Here is an 18,470-nt window from a genome sequence, read left to right as displayed (position 1 = left end):
GCAATAATCATGGAAGTCCTCTAAACTATTTTCACCAAGATATCTGAAATAACATATTCCTAGATGAAAAACAACAACTTTATTCTAACTGTAAGATTTGGGTGTGAACACCCTGAAAGCATGAAAATTTCATCAGACTCAGTGGTGTAATGGTTAGAGGGTCTGCTCGCTGAGTCCGGGAGGTCAGAGGTTCAAAGTGTTCTGAACCCCGGCTGAGTCATGGCAAATACTTAAAAAATGGTACGTGCTGCTGCTGTACGTGCTGCTTCCTTGCCGACACTCAGAATTTAAAGATACATTTCGGGATATAGACCAAGGACAAACATTGTCAATTCCCCAGAAGGGAACCTCTATTATCGATATCAACCAGTTTGCACTTCTTTGTCACAATACTTTGTTGCGTCACCAAGACTAGTCAGGTTCACCATGTTTTTTCGTTCAAAATTTTTGGAGATTAGCAAAACTATACATTTTTGGAATATTCAGAGCATGAGGAATCCAAAAATTAATGTTGGCATTTGCGTAGACACCTGCATGGCCGCCATTTTGGATTTTCAAAATAGCCACCATAAATTACATCATTTGCGCTATCTCGGCTTCTAGTCAACCTAGAATCTTATTTAAATATGCCAATCCTATGTTTTCTGGGTCAAGAAAACCATTGGTGGGCTCGTTAGACTTCTAATCCTAACACTTGCTTCACTTTTAGGACTTTCCAGATGTTAGTGATACAAAAAATATTCCGCTCACATCTTCCAACCTATAAACTTTTCATTGAATATGCCTATTCCATGTTTCCAGAGATAAGGAATCCACTTGTAGTATAGCGAGACTCCTAATTATTCTAACACGTGATTCATTTTCAGGAAATATTTATCTTGGCAGCTGATCTGTTTATCTTTCGAACTGAACTAACACTTATCTTGGTGGAGTTGTATAATATATGCTGGATGCTGTTCGGTACTTTCAGGGCATAACTCATGATGGATGAAAGCCCTGATGACAACAACTCCAAGGAGCCTGTCGACTGGAAACTATGCATCTTCTGTCAGGAGTCTAACACTAGTAAAGGGGCAGTTGCTCTGAATCCCAGGACCGAATCCTACCAGAAACTACTTGACGTGGTGACGGAGCGAGCCGGCATACATGATGGACAATTTGTTGCAATTCAAAGACGTCTCCAAGGAACCAAAAAAATGCTGCTCGACAAGGAGACAACATGGCATCGAAGCTGCTATTCTTCTGCCACAAACCAGACAGAGTTGCAGCGAGGCAGACACCGCTTTGAATATTCAGTGTCCTCGGGATGGTATGCCGTAAAAAACGTAGCTATAAAAGATCAAGTTCAGAAATGGAAGCAGATACACCAGGAACATCAATGCCATTCACAAGATCTGCGACAGAACCTTTGTCAAAAGACGAGTGCTTCTTCTGTCAATCGGATAACGGTCAAACTCTCTTCACAGTTAGAACCGGGAACTCGGGGAAGGCACTCAGGAAAGCAGTAGAAATTTCCCAAGATCCAGTGTTGATGACAAGAATAAGCAATCCAATATCGCCAAGTGATGCCCATGCAATAGATGTCAGATATCACAAGCTGTGCTGGACACAACATGTGTTCCATGTCCTCAGGGATCATACCAATGACGAAGCCAAATCCACGACGGCAGACCTGCCCATGCAGATGTCATGCTTGATCGAGTTGATCAATCTTGTTGACATACAAACTCAAAACAAAGCATATCTCCCCATGGACGTCATGGAAACAATATACATCTCCATGCTTGGGGGTAGCAAGGAGGCACAGAAGCACACACCAACGCTGACAAGACAATGGCTGAAGGATAAGATTCTTCAAGATTTACCAAGTGTGACGTCCGTGAGGCAGAAAGACAGACGAAAACCATCAGTGCTTTACTGCCCTGAAGCCTGTGAAGAAGATATGGTCCACATGCCTATGATACAAGACCATGCAAGTGAAATGGACAACACGAAGATGTTATACAAGACAGCTAAGCTAATACGCAGAAGTATTGCGAACTTCACTGACGAGAAGAAACAGTCAGACACGGTTACCGTATTGAGCACGACAGAAAACGTTCCACAAGAGTTGTACAGCCTTATACATTGGCTTTTGGTAGGACCCAAAGAGGAGTTTCAAACAGAGATGAGGCGCAGGACAGTGGACCAATCAGCACTGACATTAAGCCAAAACATCATGTATGCTTTCAAAACCAAAAGACAGGTGCAACACCGACCCAAGCAGGCGACAGACACATACCGGACACAACAAACGGCATCCATACAACAAGTATTCCTGACCTAAGGTGGCATCTGTTTTGCAAACATCTGGCAGAAAGCAGCAAGTTGCCTCCTACAGTTGGTGCCCTTGAGAAGCACAATGAACGTGTGCGCGTACAGAGTAGGGTGTGGTGCCAAGCCACCGTGATGTGGCAACGTCTGTTCGACCCACTCAAACATGGCTATTATCAGAATGACCATGGTGAGATACTACCTACCACCACGAAGGTTCCACCTGCACCACAGGCCATTGTAGAGTTGGTCAGATGTCAGTGTAAAGCCCATTGCACAACCCAGAGGTGTTCATGTAGGAGACACAACTTGGCTTGCACAGACCTTTGTTTGTGTTGTGTGGAAGTGACTGCGAAAATGACGCGGACTGTAATGCCAAAAATGACACTCAGGACAGTGATGAAGATCTGTAAAAGCATATTCCTGAACGGTATAGACCTAGTAGATCCTGTGTATAGGACTTATAGTTCAATCTGATACTAACAAGGCTGCTTTCTTGCTTTATAAACCCATATCTATAACTTCAAAGGACTTTCAATATCATGTATTATGTAATACAGTTATACCACAGATATAATGGTTTTCAATTACCTTTGTTTGTTGCTTTTCTATAACCCTGAGCACTATGTTGAGGCCTTTATTGGATTCCTTGACCCAGAAAACGTAGGATTAGCATATTTAATTAAGTTTCTAGGTTGACGAGAAGCCGAGATAGCGCAAAATATGCATTTATGGTGGCCATTTGAAAATCAAAAATGGCGGCCATGCAGGTGTCTGTGCAAATGCCAATATTGATTTTCGGATTCTCCATGCTCTGATGATTCCAAAAATGTACAGGGTTGCTAATCTCCCAAAATTTTGAACGAAATTATATTTGTTAACATAGTGAATGAACTTTCCCCTGGACCGCACTGTTGCCCCGGTTGCCCCGGCTCTCTGTTGCCCCGGCTCTCTGTTGCCCCGGCGACCGATAAACAAACAATTTCTCAACGTTTCATTGGTGCGGGCGGTTCAAAATCGTACGCAGCATTCTTCGGGATCCCGTAAGAAGTAAAAGAAGAATAGAAATATCATCGAGTGACAAGAAGGAAAGAACGGAAAGGAGTTTGTGAAACAAGATACCGGTATCAAGGTAAAGGAGAGAGGTGATTCTCATTGAGAGTTATTAATTCCGGAGATCAGTGTAACTACCGTCCGTAATACCGTCCAAATAGCTATGTGGAATTCTCTCATGTATGTAAAGTTCTGATGTAGAATTGATCACGAGGCGATGTCAAAGAGAACAATCGTTTATTGCAGCACTCGGAATCATGTTCATGTCGACGACCCCGTCACAAACACCCCCTGACCCCTTGGCCAGAACTTCCCTTCATACTCCAAAACGCGAGCAAGCACTTCTGGTTCCACACAACTGATGTAAGGCCAAGTAAAAAAAAAAAATGTTTCTCGTCCCCGCCCGCTTCCTTTTTGGTCTCCGCCTACTTTTATTTACTATATAATACTCTTTTTTTTTTTAATATACACTTGTTTAAAAAAAAATCGTTTTGCGAAGAAACTCGGTCTAAAACTTGCCGTTTCCCGTTTCCGGGCGTTTGCTGATCGTATCCACAGAACTCAAATTGACGTAGAAGAACTATGCAGGTCGCTGTGTGGCCCCTCCGCCGCAACGCGGCAGCCATTTTAGTTAGCGCAAGACACCGCCGCTTTCTGCGTACAGATAGGCCTATTGTTAACATGAGCAGTGTGAATGTTCAACAAATATCAGCAATATGCCTTCTTGTGCTGCAATAAACTGTACAAATCGACTTGTGAAAGGTTCTGGGAAAACATTCCACAGGTAAGTAATGTATTTTTCTTAATTATGAAGAGTTTACTCGCCAAACTCTAGTTAAACTTTCACGTTATGCACAGATGTAGTTTTTCGTTTATGTAGTCCCATCTGTTAGTTTGTGTGTGTTTGTGTGTGTGTGTGTGTGTGTGTGTGTGTGTGTGTGTGTGTGTGTGTGTGTGTGTCTGTGTCTGTGTGTGTGTGTGTGTGTGTGTGTGTGTGTGTGTGTGTGTGTGTGTGTGTGTGTGTGTGTGTGTGTGTGTGTGTGTGTGTGTGTGTCACCGTCCAATATATAATGTGTGTGTGTGTGTGTCACCGTCCAATATAAAAATTCACTATACAATATATAGTGAATATAGTCCATTATACAATATAGTCCATTATACAATATAGTCCATTATACAATATATAATATAATGTCCATTATACAATGTATAATGTCCAATTATATATACAATATATATATATACAATATACAATATAATTTATAATATAATATATATAATATAATATAATATAATATAATATATATACAATATAATATATATATATATATATATACAATATATATACAATATAATATATATACAATATACAATATATATACTGTTGCGGATATGGGACTTGGCCTCAATATCCGCTTGTAAATACTCACCTATTTCCCCAATACTCCCCAACTATCCCCAATCCCCCATTCCCTAGTCCCATTGCCTGTAAATAACACTCTGTAGAACCGACCTTCCCCTTTTTCCCCCATTAAATGTCGTGCCCAGGTCCACCGCATCTCACGTAGACAACTTTCGGACATCTTGCTAGTTATTCTTAGTCTATGTCAGTTAAGGACTCGTTTCCATTAATTCTGACTCTTTGTTGCACCAGAATGTGATTGTATGGCACCAGTAGAGTTTAGGACCTCCCCATACCTCCTCCCCTCTTCCCCATGAAACAACAACAACAACAACTACAACAACAACAACAACTACAACAACAACTACAACTACAACAACAGAGGAGATTGGGGGCGGCGCGGCGTGGGGAGTGTGCGTCCTCACACCGGCTTGGTTAGCCGCCATTGCCATGTGCGCCCACGGGGTTATCACGAAGGGGCTGGCTGTCAGCCCCTCGTCAGGGGCGGAGCCCGGTAACCCCCCGCAGCCAGTAAGAAGGGCGGACTGATTCCATCTGGGGCGGAGCTAACTAGCCGAGGGCGTGTCACTCCCCGCCGGATATGCGCAGCGACTTACCGGATGTGAGGTCAGATGCGCCCCGAGCTTGAAGAGGAAAGAACCAGTCGCGACCTCCGAGCGCTGTGACCTCCCTGCATCTACTGGACCGTACTGTACCCTGTCCCTGAGCCAAGGTGCACCTTGAGCCATCGACTACCTGCTTTCCTTGCCATCAATCCCCGTGTGAGTCAGTTTTGTCCTGTTTATCTGTCGTCTGTCGGGGCTATTATAAGACCGTAATTAAGTGCCTACCTTACTATGCTGTCCCTCTCATTCCTGTAATCTAACCTTCCGCCATAATATAACCTCCTCCGGAGGTCTTGAGAACCGTATACCTGGTGTCGTGTCATTTTAATCCCAGCCGTTGTGTCCTTTTCCTTCATTGATCTAGTGTAGCGCGACTCGGCCAAGGTTCGAGTATAATCGGGTAACTTGTGCGGACATGGCGGCCATTCCGCTCGGCCCACCATAAGATCAAAGTCGTGTCTGTAACAATTGGTGTCAGGAGTGGGATTCGGACCTGGGACTAAATTTATTAGGCCCAAATTTTGGAACACAAATTGTACCACTAGGGTAACAATTGGTGTTGGGAGGTAGAATTCGATCCGGAGCGTGTTTCCCGCGCTCGAAATTATAACGGCGAAATTCGATTGTGTTTTACCAAATATAAAAACCCGAATTTTGAAAGTCGCGCTATGGCAGACCAAGTCGGCTGGGGTCCGGTAGGGGAGAGTGAGGCAGGGTCGGTCCAGGACCAAATTGAGGGACGCGAGGAGAGCGAAGCAGCGAGGGTAGCAGACGCACAAAATAGCGTCGTTGCGCCCGACGTTGCGGGTGCGCAAAATGGCGCCTCGCTGGTCACCGCGCCCGCGACCGTGGCAGCGCCCCTGGTGGATTCGAACCTTTTCCTCCTGCAAATGAGGGCCCTTATGGAACAAATGGGAGACCAAATGGTGGGAATGAGGGCTGATAGTGAGCGGTTGGTAAACCAAATGGGGGTAATGGGGAACCGGATGGATGCTCAGAGTGAGCAAATGAGGGTTGATAGTGAGCGATTAGAGGGCCAAATGGGGGTAATGAGGGACGAAGCGAGGGGTACCGGTGAGGGGTTAGACAATAATTTTAAGGGATTAGACAAGAAATTTGGGAAGTTAGACGACAAATTTGAGGGGTTAGACAACTGGATAAAAGAGGTGAAAAATGGGTTAATGGGGGTAGAAAATAGAATGGCTGCCCAGGAGAATCAGATAGAGGGAATGCAAAAGGGGTTAGAGGGGTTAGAAAACAGGATGGAAGGCAAATTGAGGGACATGAGGGACCAAGCGGAAAGGGAAGTTAAACAAATGGGGCAGCAGATAGAGGGGGTCAGAATGGGGGTAGAAACCAAACTGGATGCTCACAGGGAGGAAATGGAGCAGATGAGGGTGGCATCTGGGCAGGAGATGCAAGTGATGGGAGAGGAGATCAGAAGAGGAGTGAGTGAGGAGGTCGGAGGAGTGCGCGAGGAGGTGAGGCACTGTAAGGAGCGCATGGAGAAGGAGGTGAGAAAGGGGACTGTAAAATTGCAAGGGGGTATAGAGGAGTTGACGCTGGGAGTAGAACAACTGACAGTGGGACAAAAGGAGTTGGGGGACCAGGTAAAGAAGAACACAGCGGTAATAGAGGGGTTAAAATCGACGCAGAAGGAGATGAAAAAGGACGTAGGGGTAATTAAAAAAGAGTGTCAGACGGTACATGAGGACTTGACGAGAAAAATGAACAAAGTGGTAGAGGTGATGGAGGTTAAAGAGCGGGAGGTGCGGGAGCACATAGAAAAAAATAAAGTGGAGTTAGAGGAAGAACGTAAAGGGGCGCACGAGGAGATGAAGGAGGTGAAACAGAAATTAGAGGAAGTGGAAGAAGGGGTGAGCGAAATTAAGAAGCGACGGAGAGAGGATAAGAAAGAGATAAAAGAGGAGGTAAAAGAATTGGTCCAAAGTCTGTGTTCGGATCGTGATGATGTGCTCATTAACCGGATGAGGGATTCGCAGGTGATGGAGGAGAAGCGAAGAGAAAGAGGACCCGGTGTAAGTGGTGACCAATATGGTTGTGCGTATGATGCGCCAGGTGATTTGATAAGCTTGGGGGTCGAGATAGACCCGGATGTTCGTGAGAGGCCAAGAGTGAGGTGTATGGTTGGTCCGGAGGGTATGGAACGAGAGGTGCGAGGTGTGGGTGAGCAAGGTTGTGGTGGTATGGAATGGGTAGCGGGTTGCGGAGGTGTGACCCATGCATCGACACCAACAGGGGTAGTTGTTGGAGGGACCGGGGAGGCACGAGAGCCCCTTGGGGGTAATGTACTGTGGGGGCCCGGCCGGTTCGGCCCCGTGCTGACCCCGCAAGGGGCGACGCACGGGGTCCGGCAGGCGGGCAACGACTCGCATACGAGGTGGTCCCACAAGGTCCCACTCGCGCCGTATGACGGCAAGAGTGATCTACGCGCGTACCTGGCGCAGTTCGACTGTGTGTGCAAGGGCAACGGTTGGGGTGAGGACGAAGGTGGAGTACACCTGGTGGCCGCATTGCGCGGCGTGGCGGCGGAGGTGCTGACGGCATTACCAGCGGGTGCTCTCACCCTGCCAGCCCTCCGCGACACCCTAATTAATCGATTCGGAATAGAACAGCAGAGCGAGCTTGTTAAAGCTCAGCTCGCGCTGCGAAAGCGCAAGCCCCAGGAAGCCATCGGGGAACTTGCCCACGACATTCGCCGCGCAGTGGGGATCGCACATGCTAGCATGGCAGCGGATTCCCGGGAAAGCCTGGCGCTGGACCATTTTATCCAGGCCCTCCCGGACATTGAGCTCCGGCAACAGCTCGCCATGTGGCGCCCGCAGACTCTGAGCCAGGCGGCTGACGCTGCGGCCCGTTGGGAAGCAGCGAGGCCCCTGGCCCGGGGGGGCGAGCGTCTCGCAATGGCGGTCCGCCAGGTGGGACCCCCGATGGAGGGCGGACCCCTTAGGGGGCCCGCCCCCGACGTGGGTCCTGACCTGGCGGGCATGGTCCGGAGGCTGGTGGACCAGCGCCTGGCGGGACCTGGACCATGGCAGGCGGCCCCGGAGGTGGCCCGCGGTGGACCACGAGCGGGTAATCCAATTCGGACCTACAGGGGGGGAAATTTGGAATTCCGGAGACAAGCACCTTACCAGGTGAGGTGCTACACTTGCAACCGTCTGGGTCACCTGGCGCGGCACTGTCGAGCCACGCGCCGGGATGATCCCCGGCGGTTGAGGTCCTCAACTCCGCCCAGGGGGGAGCGGGTTAGCCGACCCCAGACACCCCCCCGCCAGACCCCGGGAAACTAGAAGGTGTCGGGCACGTAGGGCGGTGTTCGGCAGAAGAGGATGGAGGAGAGCCCTCATTGACGCGACAGGTCATTTATTGTGGCCAAATTGGAACCGGTAGCCTGACAATTAGATGCAAAATTGCCGGCGTGGGGGTAGACGCCGTAGTGGACACAGGAGCTAGCGCCACGATCATCAGCCCTGTGGTCCTTGATTCGAGCGCAGGTGGCTGGGATAAGATCCAGCGCCTGCAAAATTATAGTTTGCAGCTTGCTACCGGGGTAACGGCCCCGATCATAGGGCGTGGTTCTGTGACCCTCAAGTTAGGGTCGGTAAGGAGGGAGATAGATGTTTTGGTGGCGGAGGTGTGCGACCCATGTTTAATAGGGTTGGACCTGTTGACTGCCAGCGGCTGTAAAATCGACTTGTGCCGGGGGATCCTGCAGGTGGGAGTAGAAGAGCTGCCGTTAGGGGGAGTGAGCACGGCCGAGAGAGCGGAGCTGGAGGCTTCCGAGGCCGTGACCATCCCCCCAAGGGCCGAGGCGATAGTGCCGGCCCGGTGGGCAGCTCGCCCAACGTGGCAGGAGTCCTGCGGCCTGGTCGAACCGGTGGCAGCGCAGTCCATACCGGGTTTAATCGTGGGCCGCACCCTTGTAAAAACGGACGGACCGGTAGTGGCCGTCCGAGTAATAAATATGAGTACAGAACCACGCACTATAGTAAGGGGCACGAGGGTAGCTGGCTGCACCCCAGTTGAGGAAGTCGCGACGGTGAGGGGCGAGAACGTCCAGCCGAGCCGACCCCGGGGGGAGCCTTCAATAAGAAGTAGGAATTGGCCCGATCCCATTTGCGAGATGGTAAATCGTAGTAGCGTAGAGTTGGGAGGTACCCAGAGGGAGGCCTTACACAAACTGGTTGGGTCCCATTTGGACCTCTTCTCCCTGTCCACCGAGGATATTGGACGTACGGGCCTGGCGAAACATCAGATCCACACCGGTGAGGCCCGGCCTATTCGTCAGGCCGCCCGACGGCTCCCTTGGAGCAAGAGGGCGGAAGCTGATGAGCAGGTTGAAAAAATGCTCGACGCAGGTGTGATCGAGCCGTCGGGAAGTCCTTGGATGTCACCTGTTGTGCTGGTCAAAAAGAAGGATGGGACCACGCGGTTCTGCGTGGACTATCGCCAGCTAAACAACGTGACACTCAAGGACTCATATCCCCTGCCAAGGATTGATGACACCCTCGATGCCGTTGCGGGCTCAAATTGGTTCACAACTTTGGACCTCAAGAGTGGGTATTGGCAGGTGGAGATGGATAGGGCAGGGAAGGAGAAAACGGCATTTTCCACAGGTAAGGGACTGTATCAGTTTACTGTGATGCCGTTTGGTTTGTGTAACGCCCCCGCCACCTTTGAAAGATTGATGGAGCATGTACTAGTAGGGCGGGCCATACTTTTTTTTTTTTTGAAATCAATCGAGAGGGGTGTTCATATTACGTATTTTGGTGTGTAGAACACAAATCTGAGGTTTTAAAAAATTCTGATAACCCTAACCTACATCAATTTGCAGTTGATTATTATTAAATTTTTGATTATATTGCTATTCTTCTGGAAAAAAGAGAAGTTTTTTATTTTGAAGTTCGGGCTTTTATTTTGGTAACTTCCTGTTGGGACGGCAGTTGTAGCCATCTTGTTGCTGAAAGCTCGATGTTGAGGAGGTTGGCAATCCTTATCCATCCGTCTTCTCTTCTCTTCTTATGGCATTGCCTGTAAGTACGTTTTTGATAAGGAACCTGAGGAACAAATAGATAATAATTTTAGATGTAAATTACCTTGTTTTATATTATATTTGTTAATTGATTTGTGTACTTACCTATTGCCAGCCCTGAGTTACATGTGAAGGAAAATAGTGACCTGTGAAGTGAATATTTTGATGGTTTTCTGTAATACCTGTGTAATACCTTAATATCTGTCTGTAGTGGATACTTACCTGCGTATTATTGTTTTTATTTCAGTGTGAACTACTAAAAATGGCTCAAGTCAGAACAAGGATGAAATCAAGTTCTCATTTAAGTAATCTTGTTGGCACTGGGCAGGAGCTGTTGGTGTCTGAACTGCCAACTGTGAGGGATATCCTGAGGTATGGCATCTACTTGAGGGAGCAAAGTGAAGATGACAGGAGGAACTACCCAGTAGACCAGCTCGTGTCTGACATCTACCCTGGTCTGATTTGTCAGTGGAGCAAAGCTAATGCTCTTTTCAAGCCTCCTGTTATCAATGAAAAGGTGACCATCATGTCCAAGCTCAAGGAGGTCTGGAATCAGGCAGTGAGGTTTTCTCTTGGGAAGGGCAAACTTGATGCCAAAGAGAGGTTCATTGTCAAGTTAGACAAGTTATTTGATATTTTGACTTGCAAGTGTCAGATTACCAGTTGTGAGGGGGGAGGCTGTGAGGCGGGTGAGGGCTGTGTGATCCAAGTCCACATTAACTGTTCCTGCAGCAGAGAGAAAATGATTCCTGTGAAAGATCTTGCCTACATTAAGGGACAGAAAGAGAAGGTTGGAAGTAAAGGACCCCACCAAATGGGGAGCCCTGATCTGCCAGAGCACAAGAGACAGGTGAGGACATTGGAAAGGCAGGAAAATAAAAAGAATGCAGAGAAAAGGAGAGGAGCAAGGAGGAAAATGCTGCAGCAGCAGAGAAGGCAGCCAGGAAGGATGTTGAGAGATTTTTGTCAGATGGTGATGAGGATCTGGAATTGGAGAGAAGTGGTGCTGAAGATGATTTTGTCACTGAAGTTGAGCTCTTCCCTGAAACTGACACTGAGCCTGCAGCTTCAGCAAAGGTCCAGAAAAGCTATGATGAGATTCTAAACATTCCCCTTGCTCGTGTAAGGTATGGCATAGGGCTGAGGCCAACTGCAGCGATAGCAACTGCAGCTCTGATTGATGCAGGAATCATCACAGAAGACAATACAAGTAAAGTGATTGATAAGAACAAGGTCAATAGAGCACAGGAGAAGTTGATGACAGAGCTGGGGGAAGAGTTTGATGAGAAGTGCAGGGAGTAGGGGGGGATCTCCTGCATCCTCTTTGATGGGCGGATTGACCTGACCAATGTGATGATGGAAGCTGAGGGCAATGACCAATCTTTTCCTGCAAAGATCAAGGAAGAACACGATACTGTTGTTAGTGAGCCTGGTAGCTACTATCTGTTCCACTTTACCCCAGAGAAAGCAACTAAAGAGGAGTCACATGTGGAGCAGATTGCTAAGGTCCTGTTTGCCTGGCTGAAAGAGAGGGGTTTTGATAAGACCTTGTGGGCCATTGGAGGAGACTCAACAAATGTGAACACTGGTGTGAAAGCTGGAGTAATGCGGAAGCTGGAGCTGCACCTGGGGAGAAAGCTGGTCTGGTTCGTGTGCAACCTGCACACTGGTGAACTTCCCCTGCACCATCTCATTGTTCACCTTGATGGCCCTACTCTGTCAGACAACACATTTTCCGGGCCAATAGGAAAGCTCCTTGCTTCTGCTACAGACTTGGATATCAATCCAAACTTCACCCGGATCTTTGTTGGCCCTCCACTGATCAAGCTGTCTGACAAGGCCATTGAAGATCTCTCAACTGATCAACACTATGGCTATAAAATTGTCTGTGCAATCAGGGATGGAGTGCTTCCTGCAAGGCTGGCTCTAGTGGAGATTGGACCAGTAAACCACAGCCGCTGGCTCACCACAGCGAACAGACTTCTCAGGCTCTGGGTGTCAAAGCATGGACTGACAGGAAAGAACCAGAAGAATCTGCAATTCATTGTGGAATTCATCATTGGAGTGTATTATCCATGTTGGTTCAACGTGAAAGTCAAGCACTCCTGGATCGAAGGGCCTAGGCACATCTTGTTTCAGCTGGACTGCCTCAAGTCCCAGAGGAAGGAGGTGCTGGACCTTGTGATGCCGACTGTGAGAAGATCTGCTTGGTATGCCCACAGTGAAGCCATCCTCCAAACACTGCTGTGCTCTGAGGATCAGAAGGAGAGGACTGAGGGGGTGGAGAGAATCCTGGCCATCAGGGGAGAGGGGGACCTAGACACTCAGCTGGGGGACTCCTCTGTCAGGACCAGAAAGACACCTGACATCAACTGTGATGCTTCAGCATTGGTAACTTGATCAGCTGGTCAGAAGGTGTGTCAGAGCCACCTCTCACCCTCTCCCTAAGCACCTCGGAGGTGAAGAACTTCATCAACACCCCCATGGAGGTGCTCAACTGGCTTTGCCACACACAAAGCATTGAGAGGGTTGTTAAAATGGTGACTGAGGCTTCTGCTAAGTACTTCTCACAGGAAAAGAGGGATGGAGGCATCAGGGCTCAGGAGACCAGCAGGAGGCTGATGTCCAAGAATGAGTCAAAGCAGGACTTGTGCAACTTGGTAAAGTTCAAGAAGTAAGGAGATTGATCTTTGTAATTGTAACCAGTGATATACATACAGTTCACCTGTTAATAAATATGTACATTTGATTTGGCTGTGTCAATATGAATGATTTCCCTTATATCTTTTAATATCTTATAAAGGGGTTCGAAAGGGTAAAATTGGCAATTTAGAAATACAAATTGATGTAGGTTAGAGTTATCCTATCCAAAAAATAAACTCATATTTGAATTCCCCATAAAAAAACACATAATATAGACACCCCTCATGTTAGGATTTCCTTCAGATTGATTTTGGCACCTGAGTATGACCCGCCCTAAATTGTACTAGGCGGCATGCCATGGCAATCATGCCTGGTGTACCTGGATGACGTCCTGGTACATGCGCAAACGTTCCCCCAGGCAGTAGCTAATTTGGACCAGGTGTTCGGGTGCCTCAGACAGGCAGGGTTGAAGCTGAACCCGAGTAAGTGCACTTTGTTTGCAAGAGAGGTGGCCTATCTAGGTCACGTGATCGGCCGCGAGGGGGTAAAAACGGACCCAGACAAAATTAAAGCGGTAGAGGAGTGGCCCGCACCACGTACCATCAAAGAGGTGCGGGGATTTTTGGGACTCTGCTCCTACTACCGGCGCTTTGTGGCGAAATTTGCGGAGTTGGCCCGTCCCCTCCACCGGCTTACGGAGAAGGGGACGCGATTTAATTGGACACGGGAGTGCCACGAGGCCTTCCAAAAATTGAAGGGGTGTCTGACATCCGCACCCCTTCTAGCTTACCCCACTAGCAACGGGCATTTACCCTGGACACGGATGCGAGCCAGGAAGGATTGGGCGCAGTTTTGTCTCAGACACAGGAGGGCGTGGAGAGAGTGATTGGTTATTATAGTCGGGCCTTAAGTAGGCCCGAGCGAAATTATTGCGTCACTCGCAAAGAGTTATTGGCTATGCTGGCTGCCATGAAACCAGAGGGCCAAATTGCAAGGTGGTTGGAAAAGTTGCAGCAGTACGATTTTGATGTGGCCCATAGGGCCGGGAAGGCCCATGGTAATGCGGACGCACTCTCTCGGCGTCCTTGTCTGGGGGAAAACTGCAAATTTTGTGCGAGACACGAGGAGAGGGAACAATTGGGCGATTCGGACCCGACCCTCGTTGTCCGGGCAACCCGGGTGAGAGGGCCAATTTTGCCACAAACCGCAGATGAGGAATTCGGAACTTTGGCATGGAGCACGGCCCAGCAGGAGGATCCTGTCCTGGGGCCAGTGTTCAATTGGGTCAAATTGGGGCAAAGACCTAAGGGGGAAGAGGTCACCCCCCTCGGGGCGCAAACAAAGGCATATTGGGCTCAGTGGAAAACTCTGGAATTGAAGGATAACATCTTGTATCGCAAGTGGGTGGAGGTTCCCTCTGATAGAACTTCCTGGCTGGTGGTAGTCCCAAACAAATTTAAGACCGATATATTGCAACAGGTGCACGGTACCCGCCCCGGCGGCCATTTGGGCAGGACAAAGACAACATCGCGGGTACGCCGGAGGTTTTATTGGGTGAATATGGGGCGCGACATACAGGACTGGTGTCGGAGATGCGACGCCTGTACTGCCAAAAAGGGACCAGCACGGAGGATGAGGGCCCCCCTTCAATTACACCAGGTGGGGGCCCCCCTAGAGCGGGTGGCCATGGATATCCTAGGCCCACTACCCCGCACCCGCCTAGGTAATAAGTACATCCTCGTTGTGATGGACTACTTCACCAAGTGGCCGGAGGCCTACGCCCTCCCCAACCAAGAAGCAGGGGTGGTAGCGCAGGCCTTCGTGGAAGGATTTGTGTGCCGGCATGGGATTCCACAGGAGTTGCACACCGACCAGGGACGAAATTTTGAGAGCAAATTGCTAAAAGATGTGTGCAGTCTCCTGTCAATTCGGAAAAGAAGAACCACGCCCTTGCGGCCACAATCTGACGGGATGGTGGAACACGTGGGTCCTGACCTGGCGGGCATGGTCCGGAGGCTGGTGGACCAGCGCCTGGCGGGACCTGGACCATGGCAGGCGGCCCCGGAGGTGGCCCGCGGTGGACCACGAGCGGGTAATCCAATTCGGACCTACAGGGGGGGAAATTTGGAATTCCGGAGACAAGCACCTTACCAGGTGAGGTGCTACACTTGCAACCGTCTGGGTCACCTGGCGCGGCACTGTCGAGCCACGCGCCGGGATGATCCCCGGCGGTTGAGGTCCTCAACTCCGCCCAGGGGGGAGCGGGTTAGCCGACCCCAGACACCCCCCCGCCAGACCCCGGGAAACTAGAAGGTGTCGGGCACGTAGGGCGGTGTTCGGCAGAAGAGGATGGAGGAGAGCCCTCATTGACGCGACAGGTCATTTATTGTGGCCAAATCGGAACCGGTAGCCTGACAATTAGATGCAAAATTGCCGGCGTGGGGGTAGACGCCGTAGTGGACACAGGAGCTAGCGCCACGATCATCAGCCCTGTGGTCCTTGATTCGAGCGCAGGTGGCTGGGATAAGATCCAGCGCCTGCAAAATTATAGTTTGCAGCTTGCTACCGGGGTAACGGCCCCGATCATAGGGCGTGGTTCTGTGACCCTCAAGTTAGGGTCGGTAAGGAGGGAGATAGATGTTTGGGTGGCGGAGGTGTGCGACCCATGTTTAATAGGGTTGGACCTGTTGACTGCCAGCGGCTGTAAAATCGACTTGTGCCGGGGGATCCTGCAGGTGGGAGTAGAAGAGCTGCCGTTAGGGGGAGTGAGCACGGCCGAGAGAGCGGAGCTGGAGGCTTCCACTTCACCAAGTGGCCGGAGGCCTACGCCCTCCCCAACCAAGAAGCAGGGGTGGTAGCGCAGGCCTTCGTGGAAGGATTTGTGTGCCGGCATGGGATTCCACAGGAGTTGCACACCGACCAGGGACGAAATTTTGAGAGCAAATTGCTAAAAGATGTGTGCAGTCTCCTGTCAATTCGGAAAAGAAGAACCACGCCCTTGCGGCCACAATCTGACGGGATGGTGGAACACGTGGGTCCTGACCTGGCGGGCATGGTCCGGAGGCTGGTGGACCAGCGCCTGGCGGGACCTGGACCATGGCAGGCGGCCCCGGAGGTGGCCCGCGGTGGACCACGAGCGGGTAATCCAATTCGGACCTACAGGGGGGGAAATTTGGAATTCCGGAGACAAGCACCTTACCAGGTGAGGTGCTACACTTGCAACCGTCTGGGTCACCTGGCGCGGCACTGTCGAGCCACGCGCCGGGATGATCCCCGGCGGTTGAGGTCCTCAACTCCGCCCAGGGGGGAGCGGGTTAGCCGACCCCAGACACCCCCCCGCCAGACCCCGGGAAACTAGAAGGTGTCGGGCACGTAGGGCGGTGTTCGGCAGAAGAGGATGGAGGAGAGCCCTCATTGACGCGACAGGTCATTTATTGTGGCCAAATTGGAACCGGTAGCCTGACAATTAGATGCAAAATTGCCGGCGTGGGGGTAGACGCCGTAGTGGACACAGGAGCTAGCGCCACGATCATCAGCCCTGTGGTCCTTGATTCGAGCGCAGGTGGCTGGGATAAGATCCAGCGCCTGCAAAAATTATAGTTTGCAGCTTGCTACCGGGGTAACGGCCCCGATCATAGGGCGTGGTTCTGTGACCCTCAAGTTAGGGTCGGTAAGGAGGGAGATAGATGTTTGGGTGGCGGAGGTGTGCGACCCATGTTTAATAGGGTTGGACCTGTTGACTGCCAGCGGCTGTAAAATCGACTTGTGCCGGGGGATCCTGCAGGTGGGAGTAGAAGAGCTGCCGTTAGGGGGAGTGAGCACGGCCGAGAGAGCGGAGCTGGAGGCTTCCGAGGCCGTGACCATCCCCCCAAGGGCCGAGGCGATAGTGCCGGCCCGGTGGGCAGCTCGCCCAACGTGGCAGGAGTCCTGCGGCCTGGTCGAACCGGTGGCAGCGCAGTCCATACCGGGTTTAATCGTGGGCCGCACCCTTGTAAAAACGGACGGACCGGTAGTGGCCGTCCGAGTAATAAATATGAGTACAGAACCACGCACTATAGTAAGGGGCACGAGGGTAGCTGGCTGCACCCCAGTTGAGGAAGTCGCGACGGTGAGGGGCGAGAACGTCCAGCCGAGCCGACCCCGGGGGGAGCCTTCAATAAGAAGTAGGAATTGGCCCGATCCCATTTGCGAGATGGTAAATCGTAGTAGCGTAGAGTTGGGAGGTACCCAGAGGGAGGCCTTACACAAACTGGTTGGGTCCCATTTGGACCTCTTCTCCCTGTCCACCGAGGATATTGGACGTACGGGCCTGGCGAAACATCAGATCCACACCGGTGAGGCCCGGCCTATTCGTCAGGCCGCCCGACGGCTCCCTTGGAGCAAGAGGGCGGAAGCTGATGAGCAGGTTGAAAAAATGCTCGACGCAGGTGTGATCGAGCCGTCGGGAAGTCCTTGGATGTCACCTGTTGTGCTGGTCAAAAAGAAGGATGGGACCACGCGGTTCTGCGTGGACTATCGCCAGCTAAACAACGTGACACTCAAGGACTCATATCCCCTGCCAAGGATTGATGACACCCTCGATGCCGTTGCGGGCTCAAATTGGTTCACAACTTTGGACCTCAAGAGTGGGTATTGGCAGGTGGAGATGGATAGGGCAGGGAAGGAGAAAACGGCATTTTCCACAGGTAAGGGACTGTATCAGTTTACTGTGATGCCGTTTGGTTTGTGTAACGCCCCCGCCACCTTTGAAAGATTGATGGAGCATGTACTAGTAGGGCGGGCCATACTTTTTTTTTTTTTGAAATCAATCGAGAGGGGTGTTCATATTACGTATTTTGGTGTGTAGAACACAAATCTGAGGTTTTAAAAAATTCTGATAACCCTAACCTACATCAATTTGCAGTTGATTATTATTAAATTTTTGATTATATTGCTATTCTTCTGGAAAAAAGAGAAGTTTTTTATTTTGAAGTTCGGGCTTTTATTTTGGTAACTTCCTGTTGGGACGGCAGTTGTAGCCATCTTGTTGCTGAAAGCTCGATGTTGAGGAGGTTGGCAATCCTTATCCATCTGTCTTCTCTTCTCTTCTTATGGCATTGCCTGTAAGTACGTTTTTGATAAGGAACCTGAGGAACAAATAGATAATAATTTTAGATGTAAATTACCTTGTTTTATATTATATTTGTTAATTGATTTGTGTACTTACCTATTGCCAGCCCTGAGTTACATGTGAAGGAAAATAGTGACCTGTGAAGTGAATATTTTGATGGTTTTCTGTAATACCTGTGTAATACCTTAATATCTGTCTGTAGTGGATACTTACCTGCGTATTATTGTTTTTATTTCAGTGTGAACTACTAAAAATGGCTCAAGTCAG

This window comes from Myxine glutinosa, chromosome 6, assembly GCF_964187855.1.
Source record: "Myxine glutinosa chromosome 6, kmMyxGlut1.1, whole genome shotgun sequence".
NCBI lineage: Eukaryota > Metazoa > Chordata > Myxini > Myxiniformes > Myxinidae > Myxine > Myxine glutinosa.
The sequence above is the reverse complement of the archived record's forward strand: the minus strand, read 5'-3'. Positions refer to the sequence as shown.